The sequence below is a fragment of the Heterodontus francisci genome, unplaced genomic scaffold (assembly GCF_036365525.1).
Source record: "Heterodontus francisci isolate sHetFra1 unplaced genomic scaffold, sHetFra1.hap1 HAP1_SCAFFOLD_148, whole genome shotgun sequence".
In the NCBI taxonomy this organism is placed as follows: Eukaryota; Metazoa; Chordata; class Chondrichthyes; order Heterodontiformes; family Heterodontidae; genus Heterodontus; species Heterodontus francisci.
In genome coordinates, this window is record NW_027142345.1 from 1,391,903 (window position 1) to 1,405,244 (window position 13,342).

Sequence of the window (13,342 nt, forward strand, 5' to 3'; positions counted from 1 at the left end):
GCAGGTACGACAAACTCTGGGCTGCTCCGCATAGACCATGAAGCCTCGACTTCCCCCGAAAGTGAAGCTGGAGGGAGGATGGATGATGGCTCCGTTGGCATCGACCTTCAAGGTCACCTTGACGTGCCGCTAACTGGTCCAATTCTCAAATGGGTCCTTGTCATCAGTGCTGCTGCCGGCCACCTCGACGTACCTGGTGAGGAAGGTGAGTACATCCACGACAGGAACATGGGGGTTGTAGAGGTGGCTTCTCACCACCCGGTCACGTTGCGATGGCAGTGTGAAGAGTGGCTCCACTGTGAGGATTGACAGCGGTGCCTGGTTTCCCTTCTCCTTGAACACCTTCAGGAACTTGATGCATCCGCCACGTTCTTGGACGTCACGTCAAAATATCCACAGCTGGGGAAGTCCTGCAGGCAGAAGATGTTCGCAGCTTGGAATCCACAGCAATCAATAAGAATTTTCTTAATGAAGAAGGTACGATCAACCAGTGCATCTCCATCATTATCCTTCACTGCCACCCGAACGGTGTTACACACTCCCTGGCCTGAAGTTACAGAATTGGTTACAGCCATTTTACTCAAAAACTTACCTGAGACAGGATCATGGTATCTCCCCTGCTCCTCTTCCAGACATTTCCACAATCTCACAAATACTTTCACAAAGAGTGAAGAATTCCTCCCGCACTTCCCTGCTTTACCTTCTGGAGGAATGCAGTCCGGCTACTTCTGATTGGTTACTGTCTGCTGAATCTCATTGGCTGGTTCATGTCACCAATCAGGTAGCTGCTATTTCGCCGATCATCAAAGGGCAATGAGAAAATGGGGCGGAGATTGACAGTGGCAAATTGTCAGAGCTGAAATCCATTCACAAATTTGAAAAGCCCGCAAAAATATTTGTGAAACAAGGAACAGCTGAAATATAATAAATAATATCGTCTAAAGAGTAAAATGTATTTCACTCTCTCCTTATATTGTGTTTCTCCTCATTGTCCGTCACAGATACCAGACTGACTTTCCTTCCGGGGGCGGAGCGGTGAGGAGTTGACCTGTGGGGAGAACGCCGAGAGCAGAACCAATAAATTGAGCCCAAGGATCGCGGCCCAGTCACTCACCTTCCGGGAGAGGACTGGACCTGTGGGGAGAACACCGAGAGTGGAGCCGATTAATTGAGCCCGAGGATCGTGGTCCAGTCACTCACCTTCCGGGAGTGGAGCGGACCTGTGGGGAGAACACCGAGAGTGGAGCCGATAAATTGAGCCTGAGGATCGCGGCCTAGTCACTCACCTTCCAGGTGAGAAGCGGAGAGCAGTCCAGGCACGCCGGAGTTTGAAAACAAAGTGAGCAGTGATGTCACAGGAAGGCTGCAAGGTGATTGTTTGGTGAGTATCTGCTGTTAGGGAGTTACTCTAAATAGCTGGGTAAGTAACTAAAAGTAAAGGGAAAGGTCTACAGTTTTTTCAATAAAGGAGGTCGTGTTTTTTGGGGGAGAATCAAGGTCCCTAGTGTAAATAATTTAATTTTTGGGTAATTTAAGGGGATAAATTAAGGGAAAGTTATGGCAGGGCAGCTCAGCAATGTGGAGTGATCCTCCTGTGAAACGTGGGAAGTCAGGGACACTTCAAGTATCCAGGACGAACACGTGTGCAGGAAGTGTCTCCAGCTGCAGCTACTCGAAATCCACGTTTCGGATCTGGAGCGGCGGCTGGAGATACTGTGGAGCATCCGCGAGGCTGAGATCATCATGGATAGCATGTATAGGGAGGTGGTCACATCGCAGGTAAAGACTGCTCAGGTAGAAAGGGAATGGGTCACCACCAGGCAGAGTAGAAGAACTAGGCAGGTAGTGAAGGAGTCCCCTGGATCCATCTCCCTTTCTAACAGATTTTCCACTTTGAATACTATTGGGGGAGATAGCTTCTCAGGGGAATGCAGCAAGAACCAAGTCTGTGGCACCACAGGTGGATCAGCTGCACAGGATGGGAGGAAAAGGAGTAGAAGAGCTATAGTGATAGGGCATTCTATCGTAAGAGGTACGGATAGGCATTTCTGTGGCTGCAAACGTGACTCCAGGATGGTATGTTGCCTCCCTGGTGCATGGGTCAAGGATGTCACAGAGTGACTGCAGGACAAGTGGGAGGGTGAACAGTCAGAGGTCATGGTACACATTGGCACCAATGACATAGGTAGAAAGAGGGATGAGGTCCTGCAACCAGAATTTAGGGAGCTAGATAGCAGATTAAAAAGCAGGACCTCAAAGGTTGTAATCTCTGGATTACTCCCAATGCCACATGCTAATGAGTATAGGAATAAGAGGGTAGAGCAGATGAATGCATGGCTGAGGATATGGTGCAGGAGGGAGGGCCTTAGTTTCCTCGACCACTGGGTCTGTTTCTGGCAAAGGTGGGACCTATACAAGTTGGACGGGTTGCACCTGAACTGGAACGGGACCAACATACTTGCTGGGAGGTTTGCTAGTGCTGTTTTGAGGGGTAGGGGGGGTTTAAACTAATTTGCAGGGGGGTCGGATACAGAGTGGTGATACAGTAGGGGGTTAAACACAGTCAAATTTAAAAGAGAAACTGAGTCAGTCTGGAAGGCAGAGCAAATATAGACCTGTTACGGCACAAGTGAAAAATGCAAGGCTGGATTGCATCTATTTTAATGCAAGGAGTCTTACTAATAAGGCAGATGAATTGAGGGCGATGGGATTATGATCTTATTCCTATCACAGAGACATGGTTGAGGGAGGGGCTGGACTGGCAGCTCAGTATTCCAGGGTACAGAATCTACAGGCAAGACAGGTGACGGGGTAAAAGAGGAGGTGGCATTGCAATGTTGATCAAGGAGTCAATTACTGCAGTTAGGAAGGATGATATCTTAGAAATTCCTCAAATGAGGCCATACGGGTAGAACTTAAAAACAAAAAGGGGACAATCACTTGGCTGGGAGTGTACTACAGGCCTCTAAACAGACAGGAAGAGATAGAGGAGAAAATATGTCGGCAAATCTCAGAGAGATGGAAGAATCTTCTTCTTCTTTGGCCTCCTTGTCTCGAGAGACAATGGGTAAGCACCTGGAGGTGGTCAGTGGTTTGTGAAGCAGCACCTGGAGTGGCTATGAAGGCCAATTCTAGAGTGATAGACTCTTCCACAGGTGCTGCAGATAAAATTGGTTGTCAGGGCTGTTACACAGTTGGCTCTCCCCTTGCGCTTCTGTCTTTTTTCCTGCCAACTGCGAAGTCTCTTCGACTCGCCACATTTTAGCCCCACCTTTATGGCTGCCCGCCAGCTCTGGCGATCACTGGCAACTGACTCCCACGACTTGTGATCAATGTCGCAGGACTTCATATCGCGTTTGCAGACATCTTTTAAGCGGAGACATGGACGGCTGGTGGGTCTGATACCAGTGATGAGCTCGCTGTGCAATGTGTCCTTGGGGATCCTGCCATCTTCCATGTGGCTCACATGGCCAAGCCATCTCAAGTGCCACTGGCTCACTAGGGTGTATATGCTGGGGATGTGTTGGAGATACGGTCCTGCCACCTGATGCCAAGGATTCTCCGGAGGCTGCGAAGATGGAATGAATTGAGACGTCGCTCTTGGCTGACATACGTTGTCCAGGCCTCGCAGCCGTAGAGCAAGGTACTGAGGACACAGGCTTGATACATTCGGACTTTTGTGTTCCGTGTCAGTGCGCCATTTTCCCACACTCTCTTGGCCAGTCTGGACATAGCAGTGGAAGCCTTTCCCATGCACTTGTTGATTTCTGCATCGAGAGACAGGTTACTGGTGATAGTTGAGCCGAGGTAGGTGAACTCTTGAACCACTTCCAGAGCGTGGTCGCCGATATTGATGGATGGAGCATTTCTGACGTCCTGTCCCATGATGTTCTTTTTCGTGAGGCTGATGGTTAGGCCATATTCGTTGCAGGCAGCCGCAAACCTGTCGATGAGACTCTGCAGCCACTCTTCAGTGTGAGATATTAATGCAGCATCGTCAGCAAAGAGGAGTTCCCTGATGAGGACTTTCCGTACTTTGGTCTTCGCTCTTAGACGGGCAACCTGCCACCTGATCTTGTGTGGAGGAAAATTCCTTCTTCTGAAGGCTTGAACGCATGTGAGAGCAGCAGGGAGAAGAAGATCCCAAACAATGTAGGTGCGAGAACACAGCCCTGTTTCATGCCACTCAGGATAGGAAAGGGGTCTGATGAGGTGCCGTTATGCTAAATTGTGCCTTTCATATTGTCATGGAATGAGGTGATGATACTTAGTAGCTTTGGTGGACATCCAATCTTTTCTAGTAGTCTGAAGAGATCACGTCTGCTGACGAGGTCAAAGGCTTTGGTGAGATCTATGAAAGCAACGTTGAGGGGCATCTGCTGTTCACGGCATTTCTCCTGTAGCTGGTAAAGGGAGAACAGCATGTCAATGTTGGATCTCTCTGCTCGAAAGCTACACTGTGCCTCAGGGTAGACACGCTCAGCCAGCTTCTGGAGCCCGTTTAAAGCGACTCGAGTGAAGACTTTCCCCACTATCCTGAACAGGGAGATTCCACGGTAATTGTTGCAGTCACCACGGTCACCCTTGTTCTTATAGAGGGTGATGATATTGCCATCGCGCATGTCCTGTGGTACTGCTCCCTCGTCCCAGCACAGGCAAAGCAGTTCGTAGAGTGCTGGAAGTATAGCAGGCTTGGTACTCTTGATTATTTCAGGGTAATGCTGTGCTTCCCAGGTGCTTTTCTGCTGGCTAGAGAATGAATGGCATCACTGAGTTCCGATTTTGTTGGCTGTACGTCCAGCTCATCCATGACTGGCAGAGACTGGGCTGCATTGAGGGCGGTCTCAGTGACAACATTTTCCCTGGAGTACAGTTCTAGGTAGTGCTCCACCCAGCAGTCCATTTACTTCCGTTGGTCAGTGATTGTGTCCCCTGATTTAGATTTGAGGGGGGCGATCTTCTTGATGTTTGGCCCAAAAGCTCTCTTCATGACATCATACATTCCTCGGACGTTTCCGGTGTCAGAGGCCAGCTGAATATGACTGTATAGGTGTTGCCAGTAGTCATTTGCACAGTGCCTGGCTGTTCTTTGTGCAGCGCTTCTGGCTGCTTTAAGAGCTACGGATGTTAACTCACTGGGGGCTTTCTTGTAGTTCAACAGTGCAATGCGCTTAGCGGCTATGACAGGTTCCAGCTCTTCAAAGTGTGATTGAAACCAGTCTGCATTCTGCTTCACACGTTTGCCATAGGTGATCATAGCTGAGTCATAGATGGCATCTCTGATGTGGGCCCACTTGGTCTCTGCATCCCCTGTCGGAGTGTTTTGATGGACTTTGTCAAGTGAATTTGGAAACTTACCTAACAGCTGTGGATAGGAAATTCTGCTAGTGTTGATGCGCGGGCGGCCCTTCCGCTGGGAGTGATGCAGCTTCTTTGGTTTGAGTCTAACCTTGCTGCATACCACACACTGCACACCACACACATCCTTGTCCACTCAACACAGTATTGGACTGGCAGTAAAATAAGCTTGTTTGCAGCTTGCTGTGAAATGGCATGAGACTGCCATCTCTTGGTGTGAAATAGAACTGCAAGAGGGAAATTGATTGATAATAAAAAGCTCGGTGGGAATGTAAGCTGTGAGGGGGATACAAAGGGCCGGATTTTATTTGGTTCACTCCCCCCGAGATTCCGGCCCTGCTCCAATTCTGGTCTTTTGAGCATCGCTGATTTTTATCGCTCCACCGCTGGCAGCTGTGCCATCAGCTGTCCAGGCCCGAAGCCTGAGATTTCCCTCCCTGAACTCTCCGCCTCTCGACCTCTCTTCCCTCCTTTAAAACACTCATGGAAGCCTACTTCTGTGACCATGCTTTTGGCCATTTGCTCTAATACGGTCTTGTGTGGCTTGGGGTCCAATTTTGCTTTCCGACACTCCTGTGAAGTGCCTTGGGACGCTGTATTACGTTAAAGGTGCTCTATAAATTTACACACAAGTTGTTGTTGTTTTTGGTCTGGAATGTATTGCCTGAGAGAATGGTGGAAGGAGACTCAATCGTAAGGTTGAAAAGGGAATTTCGATAAATAGTTGAAAGGAAATGAAAGAGCTGCCACAGGCACGATGGGCCGCCCTGGTTGTGGATGTCGCCGTCATCCTTCCTTCTACGTGAGATGATGGACGTGCAGCAAATCCATTGGTGATGGGATAGTTTCCCATGGTGCACTTTGTCCGATAGCTGAAGAGGTCAATATGTGAGAGGCAGGTTCTTCCACAAGTGACACATATGAGGTGGGATTATCATGTGTCGCTGTTTTCCATGTTGGCACCTGCTGTCAAGCTGCTGTAGTCACTGATCGTCATGGTGATGCACACACCAGTCCAGGGGTAATATCACCATTTCCCTCTGTTGTTGGCCAGTGTCTCCCATGTGTGAAAATCGATGTTTCGGGCCTTCATGTCCTGCTTGCAGGCATCCTTGAAGTGGGGCTTTGGGCATCCAACTGGTCTTCTGTCTCCGGCGACCTCCCCATACAGAATACCCTTGGGAATGTGTCATCTTCCATCCTGCGAACGTGCCTGAGCCAGCAAAGTCACCTCTGCTTGACGAGTGTGAGCATACTCGGGAGATTTGCTTTTGAAAGCATTGTTACATTTGTGATTTTGTCCAGTGTTTATTTGCGCAGTGTCTCACTGTCTTTTGCACAATTGCCTTGGCTAATTTCAAGTCATATAATGTTCTGGCTGCTGGTTTCATGTTGTGCATCAGGTCGGTTCTGCTTTTTGCTTCAATAACAGATGTCATCTCTGCTGAGTAGCTGGGGAAGAGACAGTTGCCCACCTCCTTCTGGAATGTGTCTTTGCAAAGTAGGTGTGGAAAGAGATGCAGTGGTTTTTGTCGAGGTTCATCCCAAGCACCTGTGTAACACAGGAGTCTGTGCTCTACGGGCTGTTCCCAGGGACGCACACCGAGATAAACATCAACTGCTGCTGGAGGACCATCAATTTGGTGATCGACTCTCTTTGGTCTGCCCTAAACATGCTGGTCTTCCAGCGCAAAAAAGTTGTCCACGACCGAGTGTTGCAGACTGGCACATTCCAAGGTCCAGGACTACGTGCTGAGGGACACACTAAAGCTTGGGGTAGCCACTGCAAAGGCTCAATGGGGAAAGACCACTGTGTAAGGTCCCCCCGCCATAGTGAACTGGGCAGCTGGACTCATTGGAAACCCCTCGTGCTGTATCCACCAGATATGGGTTTGCTGTAAAATGTCCATGTCAGGTAAAATGGAGTGGAAGGGTTGTGAGGCAACTCACTCCTGTATTGAAGAAAACTGATTTCCTTTGCACTTTTTGGAATGTCAACTTGGTGCTGTTTTGAATTGTTGTATAATGCATTTTTTTACAGATTTATATGAATAAAGCATATTTTTAGGAATAAAAACCTGGGGATTCATATGCATAGTTCTTTGAAGGTGGCAGGACACATTGAGAAAGTAGTTAGCAAAGCATATGGGATCTTGGGCTTCATAAATAGAGGTACTGAGTACAAAAGTAGGGAAGTTATGCTGAACCTGTATAAATTTCTAGTTGGGCCACAACCAGAGAATTGCATCCAGTTCTAGTCAACACACTTTTGGAGGGATGTGAGTGTCCTTGAGAGGGTGGAGGAGATTTAACAGAATGGTTCCAGACATGAGGGATTTTAGCTGTAAGGTTAGGTTGGAGAAGCTGGGGTTGTTCTCCTTGCAGCAAAGGAGATTGAGGGGAGATTTGATAGACATGTACAAGATTATAATAAATATGACAGGTTTAGATAACTTACAGGGCGATGGGGATAGAGCGGGGGAATGGGACTGAATGGATTGCTTTACATGGGCTTGATGGCCAAAATGACTTCCTGTACTGCAGTGACTCCAGGACTCAATGACTCTCTCTCCTTCTCTCTCTCTCTCTCTCTCTGTCTATCGCTTTACCTCTCTCTGCCTCTCTCTCTATATCTGTCTTTAGCTGGTCCTCTAACTTTCTATCGCACTCTCTCTCTCTCTTTTTTCACACTCTCTCTCTCCATTACACACATATTTGTCAATCACATGTCAAAGAAGGAAGCATAATGAAGGAATGTCTGTGCCCTTGAAAATGTTTCCAGCAGAATAGTTAAATGTTTAAAGTTTCTGTTGGGAGTTTGACCTGAGATGGTGAGACACAAGGATGTGAGGTTATTAAAGTCTTCACCAAATGTAATAGGGAATAATTTTCTTCACTGGTGAACCCAAAGGAACAAATATGGCACAAGAATGAGAAAAGTCAGAGGATTGAGAATCATCCAATGGTTCTTCACATGTACAAGTCAGCAGACCCACAGAACAACAGTAGGTTGAGAGTTCAGATCCAGTGATAGACTTGACAAATATCGAGCTAGTGCTTTATTCTTTATAAACCCAACATCTGTCCACTTGGCTATTGCACCTCGTCTCGATGTATCTGATAATACTGATACTATTTGTATTCCACAGTTGCTTTGAAATCACAGGCAATATAAATGGATTGGGAATGACAATGGTCAGGAACCATTAATGGATTGGGAAAGTCAATGGACTGGAAAGTATCAGTGGATTGGGAAATTCTATAGACTGAGTTATATCAATGGATTGGGACAGTTCAGTACATTGTGAAACATCAATGGATTAGGAAACAGGAATTAAAGGGACAGATGGAGTTCAACCTGGAAAAGTGTGAAGTGATTCATTTTGGAAGGTCGAATTTGAATGCAGAATACAGGCTTAAAGACAGGATGCTTGGTGGTGTGGAGGAACAGAGGGATCTTGGGGTCCATGTCCATAGATCGCTCAAAGTTGCCACCCAAGTTGATAGGGTTGTTAAGAAGGCGTATGGTGTGTTGGCTTTCATTAACAGGGGGATTGAGTTTAAGAGCCGTGAGGTTATGCTGCAGCTCTATCAAGCCCTGGTTAGACCACACTTGGAATATTGTGTTCAGTTCTGGTCGCCTCATTATAGGAAGGATGTGGAAGCTTTAGAGAGGGTGCAGAGGAGATTTACCAGGATGCTCCCTGGACTGGAGGGTATGTTTTACGAAGAAAGGTTGAGGGTGCTCGGGCTTTTCTCATTGGAACGAAGAAGGATGAGAGGTGACTTGATAGAGGGGTACAAGATGATGAGAGGCATAGATAGAGTGGATAGCCAGGGGGCATAATTTTAAGGTGATGGAGGAAGGTTTCGGGGAGATGTCAGAGGTAGGCTCTTTACACAGAGAGTGGTGGGTGCGTGGAATGCACTGCCAGCGGTGGTAGTAGAAGCAGATACATTAGGGACATTCAAGCGACTCTTGGATAGGTACATGGATGATAGTAGAATGAAGGGTATGTAGGTAGTTTGATCTTAGAGTATGTTAAAGGTTCGGCACAACATCATGGGCCGATGGGCCTGTACTGTGCTGTACTGTTCTATGTTCTATGTTCCAGATGAAAGGATTGCATTAATTAATGGACTAGAATGTGGAGAGGCAGGAGAAAATGATGCCATTTTAGGGGGCCGGGGGTTAGTAGAAACAGACCAGGGCTATTTTACTCTCTATCTCATTCCTTTCTTCTATCTGGCTCATTATCACATCCTCTCTCTCTCAGAGCGGTGGGAATCACTGGAACCCACACTTGTTGCTCAGGTTGTTTGGTTCCGGGAAAATACAAGGTCCACATCAGATTGACAGGAAAGATAAATGTGATTCAGAGCCAATCATATTCCTTTTGGTGATGTGTGCTCAGCCTTGTTATATCAGCAAAGGCAGCAGGAAATGCAAATCCTGAAGAGTTTTGATAGAGTGAAGAAGGCGAAAGTGTTGCCAGTGACAGAAGGGTCAGTAACCAGAGGAAACACATTTAAAGTAATTGACAAAAGAATTAGAGTTGTGATGAGGAGATTGTTTTTTCAGCAGTGTGTTGTTCTGGTCTGGAATGCAATCCTGAAAGGTCAGTGGAAGCAGATTCAATGTTAACTTTAAATAGAATTGTATATATATCTGACATGGAAAATATAACAGGGCAATGGGGGAAAGGACAGGAGTGCGGGATGTGGGATTAATAGAATAGCTCTGTTAAATATCAAGCAAATGCACAGTAATAAGGTTCAGTGCTTGGACCTCAGTTATTTTCACTCTATCAATGGCAGAGAAGGCTCGAGGGACCATGTGGCTGCTCCTCATGTTCTTCCCAGTGTCCAGGATAAAGTGTAACATCACACTGATTTCCAGATGGCCAAAACAAATGCAACGGACATCTTTTCTGGAAACATCACATTTGAAGTGAGAAACTAATCATAAGGCACGGACGGGGATTAAACCCGTGATCTTCAGTTTACGAGACTGACGCCTTACCACTTGGCCACCATGCCTTTTGTTAATGGACACCTGAGGCTCCAGAGGAGGATTTGTGATTCTTTTTCAGTTTGGTTGAAACAGCATCGAGAAACATGCACAGAAATAAAGAGGGATTGTGGAATGGGAAACAGATCAGCCTCATTTACATCATCAGCATCATGAAATCTTCATTCAGACGTTCCATTCTCATCCTCAGCTTTTCTCACATCTGTACAATAATATAAGAGTGGACATTGTGTTGTTACTGGGCAGATTATATAAATAGACTATGTGCATCATCACAGGAAGTGATGTAATATAATCTGTACGGCACCTCATGAAGAGTTGTAGATGAAACTTTCAATGCAAGATGTGTAGAGTAAACTCAGGTTATTTTAACCGTCAGATTCTTATAAATTGTGTACTAAGCCTTGACAGATATCAGAATATTATATGGGGGCCACAGTAAACCAAAGCAATGATGGAGAAATCTTTGCCTGTACCTTTGAAAAGGTCACTGGACTGAACCAAGCCGAGGAGTGGCCGAGATGGTTCCAGAGGTTTGCAAGGTATCGTACTGCATCGGGTCTCGTGCAGAAGCCAGACATGGAGCAGGTCAGTACACTATTGTCTACCATGGAGGGATTGTGTAGGCTACGTGTGAAGAAGTTATTAAGGCACTCAAGACCTATTTTAATTGAGGAAAAAAATGTCATCGTGGAGCCAAAGTTAAAACGCTGCATTTGCTGACAATGCAACCACCAGGTGACGCTGTACTAGCACATGCGCAAATGCAGCCTCTTCCACTGAAACGTCACTGTCTGTGACATTCAGGCAGCTGCCAGGATTAAAGATGGAGCTACTCAATTTATCACAGAAAACAACTTAGACCCAAAAATCCCCTCAAAGGTTGCCATCGCAGCCTCCGTCCCACCCCCAATAGTCCCCCGCTACCTCTTGCGCATTCGCCAGTTATATAGTACCAAGTCATCTTAATTCACCTAAAGTGAATTACTTTCGGAGCAGTGACTGTCATTTCATAAGCAAATATGGCACATATCTACACAATGGACATGTTTTGGTTGATACTCGGAGAACGTTGCGCTGTTTGAAGTCTCATCAGAAGGACAGCACCTCTGACAGTGCTGCACACCCTCTGTAATTCAGAGAGGTTTCATAGAGTCAGAGAGTTATACAGCACAGAAACAGGCCCTTCGGCCATCGTGTCTGTGCCGGCCATCAAGTACCTGTCTATTCTAATCCCATTTTCCAGCACGTGGCCGTAGCCTTGTATTCTGTGGCGTTTTGAGTGCTCATCTAGATACTTCTTAAATGTTGTGAGGGTTCCTGCCTCTACCACTCCTTCACTCAATGTGTTCCAGATTCCAACCACCCTCGAGGTGAAACATTTTTTCCTCAAATCCCCTCTAAACAGTGCCATCCCATTCTCCGGACGATCATTCCCCGCTTCCCCCCATCCCACTCTCTGACTGCTCACTCCCCGCTTCCCCCACCACCTCCCCCATCCTGCTCTCTGGCCGCTCACACTCCAGGCCATGGGCTCTGCCGCTTCCCTCCTCTCGGCCACTTGCTCCAACATTGCCCCATCTCCCCTCGAGGCTCGCCTTGCTTTATCGGGTGGTGCGGTGAAGAATGATCGAATGTTGGAGCGAGAGGCCGAGAGGAGCGAAGCAGCATGGCTTAGAGCTAGTGTCTGGAGGGACGTGGGGGGGAAGCGGGGCGTGATTGGACGGAGAGAGGGCAGTGCGGGGGTGGGGGGGTAGCAAGCGGCCGGAGGGCGGGGGAGCAAGGTAGCGAGGAGCGGGCAGCGAGCGGCCTGGAGTGAGTGGCTGAGAGGGGGTAGAGAGATTTCCTGCGCATGCGCCACTTCGTCCTGGAAGACGTAGGCTGAGCATGCGCAGCATCTCAGAGCGCAGGAGACTGTTTGTGCATGTGCGCAGCTTGGAGCGCTCTGATGACGTCGGCTGGCCGCTGCATTGTCAGGAATCACTTTGAATTTAAGAAGCGTACAAAACAGAAAGGGGAGAGTATTCATTCATTTATCAATGACTTGTACAAACTCACGGAGGTTTGTGAATACAGCAACTTAAGAGAAGAGCTGAATGGAGACAGGATTGTGTTCGGGGTATTAGACAACACCCTTTCAGATCATCTACAGTCCAGGGCTGATCTCACATTAACGAAAGAGTTTCAATTGAGCAGACAAACAGAGGTTAGAAAGTTTAACCAATCCGTTGTTCGAGGGGACAGGGAGAGTCTGATCTCCAGAGTTGCAGACTCAATTGAATTTGTTCAGAAAACAAAAGGAAAAATTGGTGGTAAAAGACAAGAAAGACGGGAAGAGCATCTAGTGGTAGCTGCAACCAATTGCAGTCGGTGTGGCTGAGAGAGACACAAGTGGGAAAACTGCCTCGCCAAAGAAGCTGAGTGTTTTTCCTGCAGAAAGATGGGACACTTTCAGTCAGTGTGTGGCAGTAAAATACCAGCACTGAATATAATTAAAGGGAAATCCCCAGAGAGCAAAAACATTAATGAAGTACAGGATATCCAAAGTGTGGAAATACATTTTTTAGGTGAAATCCAGGAAATAAAGTGAGAGTTGCTGGACGACAGAAATTCTGAAATATTTTAAGATAGATGTAGATAGATTCTTGATAAACAAGGGGGTGAAAGGTTATCGGGGGCAGGTGGGAATGTGGAGTTGAGGTTACAATCAGATCAGCCATGATCTTATTGAATGGTGGAGCAGACTCGAGGGGCCGAGTGGTCTACTCCTGCTCCTAATTGGTATGTTTGTATGTAAGAAAACATGTTCTAGATACAATGAGAACCATCATTTGTTTGGAATTGGATTTGAAACCCCCTTTTATCAAAAGGTGATAGAGCTTTAATTTTTCTACAATTAACAGACAAATCCTTGTGGAGTTGAGATTGACAGAAATAATGGGCTGGATTCTA

At 47.0% G+C, this 13,342-nt stretch overlaps 1 non-coding gene across 1 annotated transcript; it reads right to left on the reverse strand.

The window, feature by feature from the left end:
* Positions 1-10,326: 10,326 nt before the first annotated feature.
* trnat-cgu (transfer RNA threonine (anticodon CGU)) lies at positions 10,327-10,398 on the reverse strand. The gene has a single exon. It is a non-coding gene; the product is annotated as a tRNA-Thr (tRNA).
* Positions 10,399-13,342: the final 2,944 nt, after the last annotated feature.